We start from the raw sequence: 17,361 nt of genomic DNA on the forward strand, positions 1-17,361 counted from the left end.
TTGACTTCTATTTCAGAACTTGTTGATGATATTGTTTGAAATTTGTTTGAAATGGATGGTATCTGTTTTGAACCTGTTTTGAACCTGTTTTGGTGCCGATTTGAATTGTTTGACTCTGGTTTGATACTGGTTTCAATGATTGGTGATTTTACTCCCGGGTGGAGAAGTGAGAAATACTGTTTCGGTATTGTTTGAATCTCGGAACGACGCAGGCCGATGCCTGTTGAGCGTTTCGTTGTATGCTAGAAAACCTCTGAACGACGCAGGCCGATGCCAGGGGAGGGTTTGGTTGTATGCTTGAACCTCCAAGCGACGCAGACTGCGGTTTGGGGAGCGTTTGGTTGTACAGTCCTCTGAGCTCATGGCCCGGACCTTTTTAGGTTATTTGCGGGGGGAGTGACGAGGTAGTCGTTGAGTAGCTTCATACCGCAGACCGTTTGTCTCGAGGGAGTGCTCAGCGGCGCTGTTTGTTGTGTCTTGTAACATGCATATGTAAACATTTGTGTTGCATTGTGATGTGCTAATTATTGAGTATTCCTAATTGGACGAGAGTGCCTGGGTATGTAATTTTTTAGTGCATCAAGACACCCGTGGAAGATCAGTACGGTCTGGGTGTGATGGCTAATTTTACTACGCCGGAATATCAAGAGTTCCGATCTGGAAGAAAGAAGAAGCTAACTCCTTCATCAAAAGAGCAGAAAGGAGAAGCTAACTCCTTGATCAAAACAGCTGAAAGAAGAAGCTAACTCCTTGATCAAAAGAGCAGAATGGAGAAGCTAACTCCTTGATCAAAACAGCCGAAAGGAGAAGCTAACTCCTTGATCAAAAGAGCAGAAAGGAGAAGCTAACTCCTTAATAATAAGAGCAAACTGATTGTCCCTCGGAATGTCCCTTGAAACTTTTTGAGCTAACTTGAGTTATTTTGCAGATATGCTGTAATCGCGGACGATTGCTCTCTTTCAAGAAGGGGAGATGTAACAAACTGCTGACGTGTCAAAGCCTAAAGAATGGAGCCAACTTGCAGATGTTGGCCGAGGGGCCTAAACCCTAAGAAGAACAAGTAACAGAAGAAGTCCTCCCAACTTATGGGGACCCTGTCCGATGGGGCCCCAAGTGACATAAAGGATTAAAATAAACAGGACCTGCACACACGCAAAAACTGATGACGTGGTAGATTTTCAAAAATTGCGCTGGCATGATACGTGGCAGGCTGTACGGATTTCCGTGATTTACGTTGGCAGCTTTTTGGCTTTGCTTTTGGACCAGATGCTTTTGAATTTGAAGGCTTTTCACTGTAATTGCTTTTTAGGCCAAAGGCCTTTAAATATGAGGTTAGGGATCTCTGGCATGCTTCCTGGAGTACCGGCTTGTACTGTGTTGATGCAATATAAAGAAATACCGAAAGGGGTGCCAAGGTTTGGGGCCAATACTTTCTGGGGTGGAATTCCGCCACTCCGTGTCGCATGTCGTCCCTCTCTCTCTCTCTCTCAGTTCAATTGTTATTGAATTACTAAAAGTTTGTTCAGTCTGCTCTTTTCTATTGACACGTGGTGCCCGTCTTTGTGACAGTGAGCAATAGATATGGGCTATTGTCGATGCAACATTGCAAGTGTTTGCCCAACCTGCCTTACTTGTACGATGTGAAACCGACACGGCCATATGCGTCAGCCAGTGCTACATGTCCTATAGCCGCCCGTCACCTACCCTGTGTGTTCACACACACCTCAACTCCTTATCTAGTGTATGCAACACATACACACACTGCCTAGGGTTTGAAATGAGAGAGAGAAAGAGAGAAAGGAAATTTGATTCTCTCACAAATATAGAGATGCTTCGTTCACTGCTCATTTGAATTACACAACCACTTAAATTAATCCGGAATTAATCAAGGAAGATTTTGCTTACTATGTGTGTGTACATACGCACTCCAAATAGCTTGCTCTCAATCACATAATGAAGCACAAGATACATCCTTATCAAGTTGCAAACATTATATAACAAAAGCCATACCATGTCCATGCATCCACAGTGACAAAACAGAGAATAAGCACCAAAATGAACAAATTGGAATGACTTATCTCATAGTTCCACCCCTCCCCCTTGGATTGTACTCCCACGCTGATACTAATAACACGTGAAACCGGCCTGTGGGGCGGTAGGCGTTGGCTTTCACCCGAAATTATTTACTTTAAACACACACACACACACACACACACAGCGTGCAAAGGAACCCTGCGACGGGAATTAACACTTAAGCACACACACGGCTTGGAAGCTAGAATGCTCCGAGCAGACGTCGACAACCTGTAGGCCCCAAAATTGGTGCCCCTTTCGGTATTTCTTTATTCTTTGAGAGGGTAAATTACAAAGTAGAGTCTTGGGAATCCTTCACGTGTATCCCTCTAGATACTACCTGATTTGGCCAAATTTCGGCAACATAACAGCCCCAAAACTTGCGCGAAACCAATTCCCCTGCTAGAACTCACTTCCACTGGCGTATACCCTCTAATTCCAGCCCAAAACCAGTAAATTCAGCTCGCTGTATTTACTGATTTTTGCCATGTTTTTAGCCCCAAACAATCCCCTAGCTGTCCTCTGCCAGTGGGGCACGATTCCCAAGGGTTCTAGCATCCGTATGGCTGAAAAACACTCAATTTTCTGCGCATACACAGAGCTGAATTTGCACCTATACGGTGAGGTTATGACCCTCACCGTTGCCTGTTTTGGAGTAGCAGCTAGCTACCCCTGTTCCTGCTCAAGGAGGCTCTTACCTCAGCACAAAAGCATGAACCCACACAGCTGTACATCAGTCAAATGAAGGGCCCTCTTGTGGGGTATCACATAGCTGCACGTAGGGGGGAGAGAGAGCAGTGTGTAGTGTGCAGGGCATCACTCCTATCACCCCTCTGTACATGAGAGGGAAAGAAAGCACTTCATAGCTCTTAACCTGTGACAAAAACCAAACTGAGGCCTCTCCCAACATAAAATTCAGCGCCCATTTTTCGGTAAGAGGCAAGTCCATGAGAATCTGCCACTTGGCGCATTTACAAGCATTTTCCCGTTTCGGGTTTGTCGCTTAAAAATCTCCCGACTGGTTGCCCAGTTGACTTCGCGGCAAAGTTGTAAAATGTTCCCCTAGTCATACCAGAGGCAATGACGCGAACAAATTTCATGGCCCAAAATAGCAGTTCCCTAAATTTTAGGAAATGATTCCATTGGGCTCCCACTGGTCATTTGACCATCTATCCTCATTGGGACCGCATCCAAAAGTGCAATGCGGCCCAACTGTCGGATACTTTCTGTTGGTAGTCCCACTTTGACTTTATGCCTTTATTGAGTTCACTTCCTAATATCCATCAACTTGCTAAGTGCGACGGGGGAACCTACATGATCTTGCTCTGAGCCTAGACATCCTCTTACTATACGAATTCCAATGCCGACCACTTTCCGTCTGCGGATGAAACTACCGTTCACATTGGCCATACAATGTCCGACCGTTTGCTACTTCAAAAAGAGGGTTTCAAAAATAAAACAAAAATCATTGGAAAGAAACCAACAACTAAGGTTAGCAGTTGCCATGTGCTCGTGACATAGTTAACAGCTGCCACGTCCTCGTGACATACCCCCTCTTGAAATCGCAAACGTCCTCGATTGCATACCATAACTACACACCACTGATGATCTTGTGCTATCAACACTCTTTTATCATCGCATGTATCCGCAAGAAAGGTCGTACACATAGATACAAATGACTTAATGAGACCTTCATACTGTTGTCATTTCCATATATAACACCGAATTCATATGTACATTTGATGTACTATCTCTATCATTACCCCTATTTCAGCCTGTAAGCCACATCGCTGATCTTGTCAAGCACTTGAAAAGGCCCATAGTAACGTATACTGAGCTTAGGAAACAACCGTTCCTTGCCCTTCATTTTCTTTAACCTTGTCTTTTCGAACCTTAACAGAACCCAATCACCAAGTGATAACAACAATTCACGACGGTGACGATCAGCAACCTTTTTCTGTTTTGCCCCGAGTCTTCTTCAAGGCAACTTTAATTTTCTTATACATTTCATCCATATTCTCAACGTATCGATCTGCCTCAAAGATCTTGTTCTTTGTATGCAAAATGGGAGGAACTTTTTTGCCGCCTTCAACAATCTCGAAAGGTGCTTTGCCAGTTGACGAATGCACCGTATTATTGTACGCATACTCAAGCATAGGCAAATACTGTTCCCACTTGCCCTTATTATCTAACACATAGCATTTCAGCAGATCTAAGACAATAGAATTAGCCTCTTCTGACTGTCCATCAGTTTGTGGATGAAACGAAGACGAGAACTTGAGCGTAGTGCCCATGTTCTCAAACAATACTCTCCAGAACAAACTGGTCATGCGAGGATCACGATCACTGATAATCGATTGTGGCATACCATGGTACTTAAACACATTGTACATAAACAAGCGTGCCATCTGATCAGATTTTATCTTCTTTCTGACAGGGATAAAATGGGCCTGCTTGCTGAACCTACAAATAATGGTCCATATACCATCATTCCCTGTTGGCGTTCTTGGAAGATCAAAGATAAAGCCCATAGCAATGCTTTCCCATGGCTTATGCGGAATCGGCAGGGGTTGTAACAACCCTGGTGCCTTTTGCCTGTCAAACTTGACCTTTTGGCAAACTATGCATGCTCGCACAAAGGCATCCACATCTCTCCTCAAGGTAGGTCAATAGAAGAATGTCTCTACCGCTTTAACTGTCGCAACAATGCCACGATGCCCTGCATACGGTGTGACATGACTCTCTTCCATGACCTTATGTCGCAGTGGCCTAGTGACACAACGTCTGCCATGCATCATCATAAAACCTCTGAGGAGGTAGTGCTCGTGATGTTGCCCCTCTTGTAACTGTTCAAAGATCCTTGCAAAATCTTCATCAGCAGTATACTGCTCTTTCATGTCATCTAGCTCATGATGATAAGGAATTGACACAGCTGAAATTTGTGGCTTTCTTGATGAAGGATCAGCCACAACATTCTTCTTGCCTTCCACATGCATAATCTGAAAGTGGAACATGGAAAGAATGTTTTCCCATCGCATATGCTTTTCGGATAACTTTGACTATGTCAAGAAGTATCGCAAGGTCTGATGATCTGTTTGGACAACAAAATCAGCACCTAAGAGATAGTGCTTCCAGCTAGAAAGCGTATGAATCACGGCCAAGAGCTCTTTCCCATAGACTTGCATAGTCCTCTCTGGCCCTTGCAAAATTCGGCTTTCATAAGCTACTACCCGTCCATCTTTCCGATGCTACTGCCACACGCGTCACATTGGACCACAAATGACTTCCCGAGATCTGGCAAAACAATTACTGGATCTGAAGTCAAATTTTCCATTAAGAGACTAAAAGCTGAAATCTCTTTTTGGGTCCATTTGAAACTGAGCTCTTTCTTTTGCAAAGCGTGAAGAGGCGATGCTATCTCTACAAAATTCTTGATAAACCTTCTATAATAGGAACATAATTCCAAGAAGGTTCTGACATCGTGCACAGTCTTCAAGTCTGACCATGTCTTAATAGCTTCGACCTTTGCGGGATCCATTCTGACACCATCCTTTGAGACTATGTGGCCAAGAAAGTGGATCTCTTCCAGGAAGAATTCACTTTTCTTAGGATTGACAAGTAACCTATGATTGTGTAGCTCTTCGAACACAATGGTCAAGTGACGCCTATGCTCCTCTTCATTCTTCGAATACACTATCATGTCATCAAAGAACGTCCCAACAAACTGTTGATGCGAGTGGAAATTCCGGTCCATCATTCTATTGAACGTGGCAGGAGCATTTGTTAGCCCAAACGGCATCACTAAACTCATAAAGACCAAATGTCGTTCTAAACGCAGTCTTGTGCACATCCTCTGGCCTTATACAAATCTGATGGTATCCACTCTTAAGGTCTATCCTGCTGAAAATTGCAGCACCCTCTAAACGATCGAGAATATCATCAATTCTAGGAATAGGAAACCTATTCTTGATGGTATTCTTATTTAACACACGGTAATCAATACACATGCGCCATGAGCCATCCTTCTTCTGCACTAGGAGCAATGGGGAGCAAAAGGGTGAAGAACTAGGTTGAATCAACCCCTTCTCTAATAACTCCTCAACCTGGCCCATAATCTCTTTCTACTGCGCCGCGCTAACCCTATAGGGAGGTCTATTTGGTGGGCTACATCCTGGCACCAAATCTATCCGATGGTCCTCAGGTCTCTCAGGCGGCAATTGCGACGGTAATGAATCAGAAAAACAGTCTAAATTTGACTGTTCACTATCTGAGACATCACGTGCAAAAATCAAGTACACAGAAAGATGATTCTTTATTACAGAAGTGATAGTAGAAGCGGATACAATAGGGATTGACTCTCCTTTTAGCTTTACATGCAAGATGTGAGTTTTGCCTCTATGTTGTACAATGATCTTTTTGTTGTAGGCATCCAAGACTCCATGCACTCGGAACATCCATGGGATCCCCAACAAGGCATCACATCCTTCCAACGGCATGATGTAGAACTCTTCTGTGTCCACATACGACTGAATATGCGGACGCAACTTTCCAATAATGGGAGTAACACACTCTGAGTGGCCAGGACATGCCAACCCTGCCTCTATTGTGTACCCCATCTCTTCAGCTCTGATGCCCAGCTTCATAGCTAACTCTGGTGAGATAAAGTTGGCTTTGGCACCTGGATCAAAGAAGATGAGTGCCGTCTGACCCCTAACTTTACCCCATGTCCTGCATAACTCATTGGCATTTGTACTGGGCCTATCACCCACCATGTCTGGCACCAAACCTGCTGTGGGTTTAGGCTTCTTGCCTTTCTGGTCTTCTTTATCCTCTGAGTCAACTGGTCTTTTCCTTTGTGGACAATTGGTAGCAAAGTGACCAGGCTGCGCGCATATAAAGCATTTATTTTCAGCCATTAGGACCTTCTTTTCCTCGAGCGACTTGCACACAAAAGGCTTCCTTTTCTGTTTCATTGCCTGTGCTCCAAAAGTCCCAGCTGAATCCTTGTCCTTGGTGGCCTTTTCCGACCCCTGTGACGCTTCAGGAGCCGTTTTCACAAAGGGCTTCTTCGCTGAATTTTCTTTTGTTGCCCTCCTTTCTCGTTGCTCAGAAACCCACTTTCCTCTCCTTACAACAAGGCAAGACGAGTGTTCGCAACTTCCATAAGCTGAGCAAGGGTAGCCACTCTGTTCTTGGTATAGTAATCACGAAGCCCTTTAGGCAGCCCACAACAGTACTTCTCTATCTGCTTTGTCAGTGGCACAAATATGTAGGAGGTCACTGAGAGTAATGCTTTACAAAACCTCCGATTGTACTCCAGCAAGCTCTTGCATGTAGCCGAAGTAAGCTGGTGCCAATCTGTCATGACGTCGGCTTCAAATTCATTTGACAGCCAAGTAGATGCAAACATTTGCTTGAAGTAAACCCAAGTGGCCGGTGCCTGCCCTTGCATTAACAATGTCGTCCACCATGTAAGCGCATTGTCCTTTAAGAAAGTGGCAGCTTTCCTGACTTTCGAGGCCTCTGTAAAATTCCCTCCTGCGTAAGCTGTATCAAACTGCTGGAGGAAAGTGAGAGCCTTTGCTTTATCCTCAAAGCCACTGAAAGTACTGAACTTTATAGCTGCACCACCTTCTTTGTAAGCTTTTAGCTTCTCAAGTGCCCCCAAATTGTCATAGGGAATAGTCTGCAACATGGGCACTGTAGTAGGCATGATCGGCACATCTTGGCCATTCACATTTTGCGTCAGAGGTGCGATATCTGGTTGCTGTCCAGAAAAACCAGCCATGCCAAAATGACCCTGTGGCACCCCAAGCTGGCCCTGGTTGCACTCAAAACCTTGTTGTATGCCGATACTACCATACATGGGGTTTGGCATCATGCCTTGCATACCCCCAAACACTAGTCCTGGCATGTACAACTGACTTCCAGGCGCATAGCCAACCATACTCTGGAACACTGATCCACCCCCGAAATACCTTGGATGTACCGTGGGTGGTGGAAAAACTGGGTGCATTGCCTGGTAACTAGTTCCCTGTCCATTCAAGACAGTATGCTTGCTGGCTCTGAAAGGTGGCGGGCTGAACTGGCATAACCTGTGGAATAGGCGTTCTAGCCACCTGTTCAAGCACGGGAGGAACCTGTTTTGGAGCCCGTGACTCCGCAACATGCGAGTGTTCCCTTTCCTGCTGAGTCGCATGAAGTACTTGGGCTTGAGTCTCAACAAGCTCTGTACGCGGTGTAGGTTGCCTATTTTGCTGTTGCACTGGTGGCGCTTGCAAGAACTCCATAAACCTTGGATTCTGCACCAGTGCAAAAAGACATTCACCGCGACAACTAACTGAGTCCTGAACGCATCATCCTCAAGTTGCCTAGTCATAAAGCCTTGTACTACTAGAGGGACATTCACATTAATAGGAGGTACAAACTGATGTGGCCGTGAGCTCCCGCCAATCTCGAAAACCATAGGGATTTCTTGTTTGTCCTTTGAAGAGGAACCCTCTTCCATAATGCCCTTCCCTTTGTCGGCCATAGTGTAATCCCGCGTTCCTGCACTCTGTGTCTTTACCCAAAACAACCGAGGCTCACTCTTTGAGAAAAAAGTGATTGATATCCCGGCAATGGAACCTTGAAACCGGCCCGTGGGGTGGTAGGCGTTGGCTTTCACCCGAAATTCATTACTTCAAACACACACACACAAAGCGTGCAAAGGAACCCTACGACGGGAATTAACACTTAAGCACACACACGGCCCGGAAGCTAGAATGCTCCGAGCAGACACCGACAACCTGTAGGCCCCAAAATTGGCACCCCTTTCGGTATTTCTTTATTCTTTGAGAGGGTCAATTACAAAGTAGAGTCCTAGGAATCCTTTACCTGTATCCCACTAGATACTTCTTGATTTGGCCAAATTTCGGCAGCATAACAGCCCCAATACTTGTGCGAAACCAATTCCCTTGCTAGAACTCACTTCCACTGGCGTATACCCTCTGCTTCCAGCCCAAAAACAGTAAATTCAGCTCGGTCTATTTACTGGTTTTTGCCCTGTTTTCAACCCCAAACAGTCCCCTAGCTGTCCTCTGCCAGTGGGGTACGATTCCCAAGGGTTCTGGCGTTCGTATGGCTAAAAAATAGTCAATTTTCTGCGCATACTCAACGTTGAAATTGCACCTGTACGGCGAGGTTATGACCCTCACCGGTGCCTGCTTTGGAGTAGCAGCTAGCTACCCTTGTTCTTGCTCAAAGAGGCTCTTGCCTCAGCACAAAAGCATTAACCCTCACAACTGTACATCAGTCAAATGAAGGGCCCTCTTGTGAGGTATCACATAACTGCACGTAGGGGAGAGAGAGAGCAGTGTGTAGTATGTAGGGCATCACTCCTGAGAGGGAAAGAAAGCACTCCATAGCTCTTAACCTGTGACAAAAACCAAACTGAGGCCTCTCCCAACATAAAATTTAGCGCCCATTTTTCTGTAAGAGGCAAGTCCATGAGAATCTACCACTTGGCGCAGTTACAAGCATTTCCCGTTTCGGGTTTGCCGCTTAAAAATCTCCCGACTGGTTGCCCAGTTGACTTCGCAGCAGAGTTGTAAAATGTTCCCCTAGTCATACCGGAGGTAATTACGTAAACACATTTCACGGCCTAAAATAGCAGTTCCCTAAATTTTAGGAAATGATTCCGTTGGGCTCCCACTGGTCATCTGACCATCTATCCTCATTGGGACCGCATCCAAAAGTGCAATGTGGCCCAACTGCCGGATACTTTCTGTTGGTAGTCCCACCTTGACTTTATATAAGCCTTTATTGAGTTCACTTCCTAATATCAACCAACTTGCTAAGTGTGACGGGGGAACCTACATGATCTTGCTTTGAGCCTAGACATCCTCTTACTATACGAATTCCAGTGCCGACCACTTCCCGTCTGCGGGTGAAACTACCATTCACATTGGCCATACAATGTCCAACCGTTTGCTACTTCAAAAAGAGGGTTTCAAAAATAAAACAAAAATCATTGGAAAGAAACCAACAACTAAGGTTAGCAGTTGCGACGTCCTCGTGACATAGTTAACAGCTGCCACGTCCTCGTGACATTACGCCAGTGCATATGCCGCCAGAGGCAGTGCCATGCAGATGTTGATAGCTACCAAGTAGCATACTCCAAGTACTTGCAAGATTTCAAGAAAAATTTTGCCCGAAGTCATATGGTTTCAGACATCTTCCTCGAAGTGCAACTTCTGGCAGAGTGGGGTATCCTGAAATGCTTGCCATGAAAACCCTAGCAGATTATATCTTGAAATTTCTCGACATCTCTCGGTAGATGTCTCTTCTCGAGTTGATAACCTTGGTGGTCCAGTGCGATTGCTATCTTGGGACTACCATCGCCGCCAAAGAAACATTGTTTGTCCAAGAGCTGATGGACCATGTTGTGCTCGGCTACGACCTTACGGAATGAACCTAACCCTGATTTTTGGTGCAGGTTCTAGGATGGAAAGTCGGTTGACTTTTCGAGCTCGATTGATGTCGAGATTGCTTTTTAAGTTTGAAATCTGTTTGAGAAATCGTTTGGTGATCCTGTTTGGAATTTGTTTGAAATGGATGGGATGTGTTTTGAACCTGTCTTGGTGCCCATTTGAAATGTTTGACTCTGGTTTTAATATTGGTTTCAATGATTGGTGATTTTACTCCCGGGTGGAGTAGTGAGTATTGAATGATTGAAAAGTGTTGTTTTTACTCACGGCCCGGACCCTGGTGGTTATTTACGGGGGGAGTATTGTTGTTGTTACTCATGGCCCGGACCTGTGTGGTTATTTAGGGGGGGAGTATTAAGAAGTCTGAGTAGTGGTTACTCTCAGCATCTCCAAACGACGCAGACTGCGGTCTGGGGGGCGTTTGGTTGTAAAAGGCCTCTATATCTCATGACCTAGACCTTTTTAGGTTATTTGCGGGAGGAGTGATGAGGGAGTCGTTGAACAGCTCATGGCTCGCGGACATGGATGGTTATTTGTGGGGGGAGTGTTCATCGGCAGCTTTATGTTTCTATGTCTTGTAACATGCATATGTGAGCATTTGTGTTGCATTGTGATGTGCCAACCACTGCATATTCCTAATTGGATGAGATTGCCTGGGTATGTAATTTTAGTGCATCAAGACACCCGTGGAAGATAAGTACGGTCTGGGTGTGATGGCTAATTTTACTACGTCGGAATATCAAAGAGTTGGATGAAAGGAGAAGCTAACTCCTTGATCAAAAGAGCAGAAAGGAGAAGCTAACTCCTTGATCAAAACAACTGAAAGGAGAAGCTATCTCCTTGATCAAAAGAGCAGAAAGGAGAAGCTAACTCCTTAATAAAAAGAGCAAATTGATTGTCCCTCGGGTTTTTTTTTTTAGCTAACTTGAGTTGTTTTGCAGATATACTGTAATCGCGGACGATTACTCTCTTTCAAGAAGGGGAGATGTAACAAACTGCTGACGTGTCAAAGCCTTGAAGAATGGAGTCAACTTGCAGATCTCGGCCGAGGGGCCTAAACCCTAAGAAGAACAAGTAACAGAAGAAGAAGTCCTACCAACTTATGGGGACCCCGTTCGATGGGGCCCCAAGTGACATAAAGAATTAAAAGAAAGAAAGATCCACACACACATGAAAAATTGATGATGTGGCAGATTTCTGAAAATTGTGGCTACATGATGACGTGGCAGGTTGTACGGATTTCCGTGTTTTGCGTTGGCTGATGACATGGTAGCTGTACAGATTTCCATAAATTATGATGGCAGCTTTTTGGCTTCGCTTTTGGACCAAAAGCTTTTGAGTTTGAAGGCTTTTTACTGTAAACTAATTTTGGGGCCTAGGGCCTTTAAATATGAGAGTAGGGCTCATTCTCTAGCATGCTTCCTGGCGAAGGTGCAGAGTCTGGAGTACCGGCTTGTATTGTGTTGATGCAATATAAAGAAATACCGAAAGGGGCACCAAGGTTTGGGGCCAATACTCTTTGGGGTGGAATTCCGCCACTGCGTGTCGCGTGTCGTCTCTCTCTCAATTATGCTGTTATTGAAGTGCTAAAAGTCTGTTCAGTCTGTTTTTTTCTATTGGCACGTGGTGTCCGTCTTGTGACAACAGACTCTCCCCCTTGGATTGTACTCCCGCTCTGATATCAATGTTACCCAACGCGTATGCCACTGCAGTCTCCACCATGGCCATGCAAAGGAGAGGAGGTATGGAGCTCAGATTCACCATTCAACCGTAGTAGAGGACAAACTCTACCTACAAGAATACACAATCCATAATATGAGGATAGCACCTTAAGGCCGGGCTATATATATTAGTGGTTCACCTGTCCACACTAGCCCGATTGCTTGTGATACTCTGCTTGGGCGCCCTCACCCACTGAACCGTGGACATACTTGTTACCCACACATTGGTGTGTGGTCTCGATGTCCAATCAAGCTTTGTCACTACTACAGATGGCTTGCATACGCCGTTATAGGCTATGTGACAATGCAACTTTTCAGATTTCACCAACCATAATAAAGGATGAAGGCTGTCACGTGCACATCTAACCCTACGTGTCCGTGGACAAGCTACTTCATGACAAGGGTTCAGTTCAGCTAGCTTAGGAAGTGATCTGGCACTTTTGTGAGTCTGTTCACAAACCATGCATGTCCAGACACTTAGAATAGATGCATATCCTCTGGTTGCACACAACTTGACCATCAGATTTCCAATCAAAACCCATCAGGAGCATTTTTACAATGCATAGACCTATTTTCCCTATTTCAACCAATTTTCACTTATTATTTTTAAGTGACTTTTGTTGGGAACTAGGTAGGGCAATTTTAGAAAGCAAGTACATAAAGAAACCTAGCGCTAGTATTTCTGGCAGAAGAGGCAGCAAGAACCAAGGTTCAACAAGCACCTTCTGAGTAGGAAACCCCCCCCCCCCCCCCCCCCCCCCCCCCCCCCAAGCAAGGCCTAGCGTTTTTGCAACACAACAACAAGGCTAGCTTTTTCCATCAAGAACCCAGATCAGCCAGCGTTTTTGCATCTGCAGCAGCCTGGCGACACAGAGGACAGATCATCCCTAGCGTTAGTAGTTTGCACTAGCAGATTCCACAACAGCAGCAAATCAGCCCTAGCATTAGCAGTTTTCCCCCGCAGATAGCAGAATTCAGCCCTAGCGTTTTTGGTTGCAGATCAGCCCTTGGCGTTTTGCAATTCCATCGCGACAAGGCATCAAGAAGGAACAGCGTTTTCAGTTTTCAGCAGTTAGAAGCCGCAGTAGAAGTCCTAAACTTCGCAGATCTCACCTTCCCGCAGCAGATCCTCGCTGCACGGTCAGATCTAGCGTAGTTTGCAGATTCAGCCCGAAAAATGCAGATTTCAGCATCTGCGTTTTCAGCGCGTCATCGTCGCATCGTCGCCATCGACATCCTCACCGACATAGAGTCAAAATTCAGCGATAAAGATTTCCAGATTTCAGCTCGTCGTCGTCGACATCGTCGGCAAGTCGAAGCATTGTAGAGATTTGTGCAATCAATAGTAGACCGCTCTCGCCATAGAGAGTGGGGCCTTCTGAGGAGGGTTTTGACAACATTCTGGTGTCGTATTCTTCTCTCTCTATCTCTCAGTCTCAGTACCTTCATTCACAGTGTTAATCCACTTTGTTTGTGATCACTTGCACTCTCTCATTAAAGAACGGAAGGCTCTTCCTTCCCTAAGTAAAAGGAACCTTGAGCATAGTTCGGAGCACTCATCTTGAGCAAAGTTCAACATTCACTTCCACTGCACCTTATATTGGTATTAGAGCTTTGGCAGTGTTCTGTATCACTCAAGGAACGAAGCACAAGAACCACATAATTTTTTTTGCTTGTTGCGGTCGCATGTAACCCAAGACCTCTTGGGCGTGTCGATTCCTAATCATGTTTTTGAAGAGTGACAGGAAACCCAAGAAAGAAGGGCTGTCTAGCCCCCCCTTGTTTCTCTTTTCACTCATTGAGAGCGGACCGTGCACTTAGCGGCCGGCCAATCGACGTGAGGTGGGAAAAGCAACCTTGGTGTGAGCGCAAGGCCGCCAAGGGGTGCACCCGCGGAAAAGAGAAGAACTCGGGTGAAGAGAAGATCCTTCTCTAACACGGATTGCAAGCGAAAGAAGAACCGCAAGAACCTCAAGACTCCAGAACTTCAAGAACCTCAAGACCCTCAAGAACTCAAGACGCACAAAAACCCAAGTTCCTTGTGAACGTATGAACCCAAGACTTCAGTAGATGGTCATCACCCGAAGCGGCATGGATACTTTGCATGGAGGTGATGAGCATGAGGGTGGTGAAGAAGAATTTTCCCCACCAAGAGGTTTTTCCAACCCTCCCCCTTCCCCATCTACGCCAAGGATTGTCCTACCTCCTATGGAGGAGTTGAAGCAGTTGTTTATGGAAAGGAAGTTAGAATGCAAAGAAAGGAAGGCAACTATTGAGCGCGAGCGCGAGCAAGCGCGCTTGGCGGCCGAAGAAAGAATGGCTGCCATAGAGCATGAGCGCAACGAAAGGAAAGCCACCTTGTTCCAATTCTTTTCTCAAGTGTAGGCATAGATGCAAGAGATTAAAAAAAAGGAGACTCTCTCAGTCTCTTCTTCTCCAAAGCAAGACACACAGGACTTACATGATTTGCATAATGATTTGAATGACAATGACAAGCATGATGAATTGCATGATAATGATGAGCATGATGATTTGCCTGATCAAGATGTGATTTCTCACAAGCATGATGGTTTGCATGAAGATAATGTGATTGTTCACAAGGATGATGGTTTAGTTGATACTTTTTCTGGTGAAGCTAACCTTATTGCAGTTTCGATCAATCACGAAGAACCGATCTTGGCTCTCGAGTCGAGGTCCAAAGAACCCCCTCAAGAAGTTTTGAGTCCTCAGAAGAACCGGTCTTGGCTCTCGAGCCTAGGTCCAAAGAACCCTCACAGGAAGTACTATGTGTTCGCATGATTAGTTAGCACGCATTGTTCGCGTGTTTCATTTGTGATCGTTTCCTGTATTTTAGTGAGCGTCTTTATGTGATCCCTTTCCAAAGGCAAGCCATATTGTACGATGAACACGATTCACTCATGAATGAGCACGGATGTATGCAGATGGTTCATGAAAAGATTAAATGTTTGCATTCAAGGAATTTACATTCCATGTCTCTTTGTTGGCATGACACAGTATCCGAAAGAGCACAAGAAGGATTGAGCATCAAGCATAGGCATTTCCATTGTGTTTTGCCACAGTTGATAGATTTAGATCAGAAAGTCACGATTCGACCCCATTGTTTGCGTGTGTTTGATGAACGGTTTGGCACTCCGTCTATATGTTCATCTACATTGCATGCACAGTTTTTTCGAAGGAATAGTATTTTTCCAGTCACTTTACATGGAATGGAAATGTTCATGTTTTTGTGTTGGAAGTGGTTTCAGGAATTTTCAGCCTCAGAGATTCTTGAAGAAGGTAGACGCATGACTATAGACGAAGTGGAAGCATTGAAGATGACTTTGTGTTGCTTTCGGCGCGGCCCAAAGAAGAAGGCATTGCAGATCTTTATGAAGTTCAAGTATCGCACGACCCACACATCAGAGTGGGCCGGCGAAGAGTTCTTTCCAGGATTCCGGATGTTATTGGCGATCTCCCTCCCTTGACGCCATACAGTTCGATACTAGTATCTCACTTTGAAAAGGAGAGGATGTCACGTGCACATCTAACCCTATGTGTACGTGGACAAGCTACTTCGTGACAAGGGTTCATTTCAGTTAGCTTTGGAAGTGATCTGGTACTCTTGTGAGTTTGTTCGCAGACCGTCCATGTCCAGACACTTGGAATAGATACATATCCTCTGGTTGCACAAAGCTTGACCATCAGATTTTCAATCAGAACCCATCAGGAGCATTTTTACAATGCATAGACCTATTTCTCCTATTTTAGCCAATTTTCACTCATTATTTTTAAGTGACTTTTGTTGGGAACTAGGTAGGGCAATTTTAGAAAGCAAGTACATAAAGAAATCTAGCGCTAGCATTTCTGGCAAAAGAGGCAGCAGGAACCAAGGTTCAACAAGCACCTTCCCAATAGGACCCCCCCAACAAGGCCTAGCATTTTTGCAACACAGCAGCAAGGCTAGCGTTTTCCATCAAGAACCCAGATCAGCCAGCGTTTTTGTATCTGCAGCAGCAGCCTGGCGACAGCAGAGGACAAATCAGACGTGTTGTTAGTAGTTTGCACTAGTAAACTCCTCAGCAACAATAAATCAGCCCTAGCGTTAGCAGTTTTCCTCTACATATAGCAGGATTCAGCCCTAGCGTTTTTGGTTGCAGGTCAGCCCTTGGCGTTTTGCAGTTCCATCGCGAGAAGGCATCAAGAAGGAACATCGTTTTCAGTAGTTAGAACCCACAGTATAAGTCCCAAACCTTGTAGATCTCACCTTCCCGCAACAGATCCTTGCCGCACGGTCAGATCCAACGTAGTTTACAGATTCAGTCCGAAAAACGCAATAACAGCATCTACATTTTCAGCGCGTCGTCGTCGCATCGTCACCATCGACATCATCACCGACATAGAGGTAGAATTCAGCAGATAAAGATTTGCAGATTTCAGCCCTTAGCATTTTCAGATTTCAACCTGTCTCATCATCGGCAAGTCCAAGCATTGTAGAGATTTGTGCAATCAATAGTAGACCGCTCTCGCCATAGAGAGTAGGACCTTTGGAGGAGGGTTTTAACAACATTTTGGTGTCGTATTCTTCTCTCTCTATCTCTGAGTCAAAGTTCAACATATCAAAGCTTTGGTAGTGTTCTATATCACTCAAGGAAAGAACCACAAGAACCACAAGAACCACAAGAACCACATAGTTTTTTTTGCTTGTTGCGGTCGCACGTAACCCAAGACCTCTTGGGCATGTCTATTCCCAATCGTGTTTTTGAAGAGTGACAAGAAACCCAAGAAAGCAGGGCTTGTCCAGCCTCCCCTTGTTTCTCTTTTCACTCATGGAGAGCGGATCGTGCACTTAGCAGCCGGTCAATCGACATGAGGTGGGAAAAAGCAACCTTGGTGTGAGCGCAAGGCCGCCAAGGGGTGCGTCCCCGCGGAAAAGAGAAGAACTCGGGTGAAGAGAAAATCCTTCTCTAGCACAGATTGCAAGGGGGACGGTTAAGGAGCGAGCTTAGTGAAGCGAGCTTTGGAGCGAGCTTTTTTTTTTTTTTTCATCCCACCACCACTACCTCCCATTGCTGCCCCTTACCTACCATTACCACCCACCA

The 17,361-nt window shown here is 45.3% G+C and overlaps 1 long non-coding RNA gene across 1 annotated transcript in view; it reads left to right on the forward strand.

The window, feature by feature from the left end:
• The window catches only part of LOC147422822 (uncharacterized), a 45,731-nt gene extending 28,876 nt beyond the window's left edge, over positions 1-16,855 (forward strand). Inside the window, exon 2 of the long non-coding RNA XR_015186772.1 lies at positions 15,529-16,855. This is a non-coding gene — a long non-coding RNA (uncharacterized LOC147422822). The remainder of the gene's footprint in view (positions 1-15,528) is intronic.
• Positions 16,856-17,361: the final 506 nt, after the last annotated feature.

Source organism: Adiantum capillus-veneris, chromosome 27 (assembly GCF_014529385.1).
Source record: "Adiantum capillus-veneris isolate H3 chromosome 27, ASM1452938v2, whole genome shotgun sequence".
Classification (NCBI taxonomy): Eukaryota; Viridiplantae; Streptophyta; class Polypodiopsida; order Polypodiales; family Pteridaceae; genus Adiantum; species Adiantum capillus-veneris.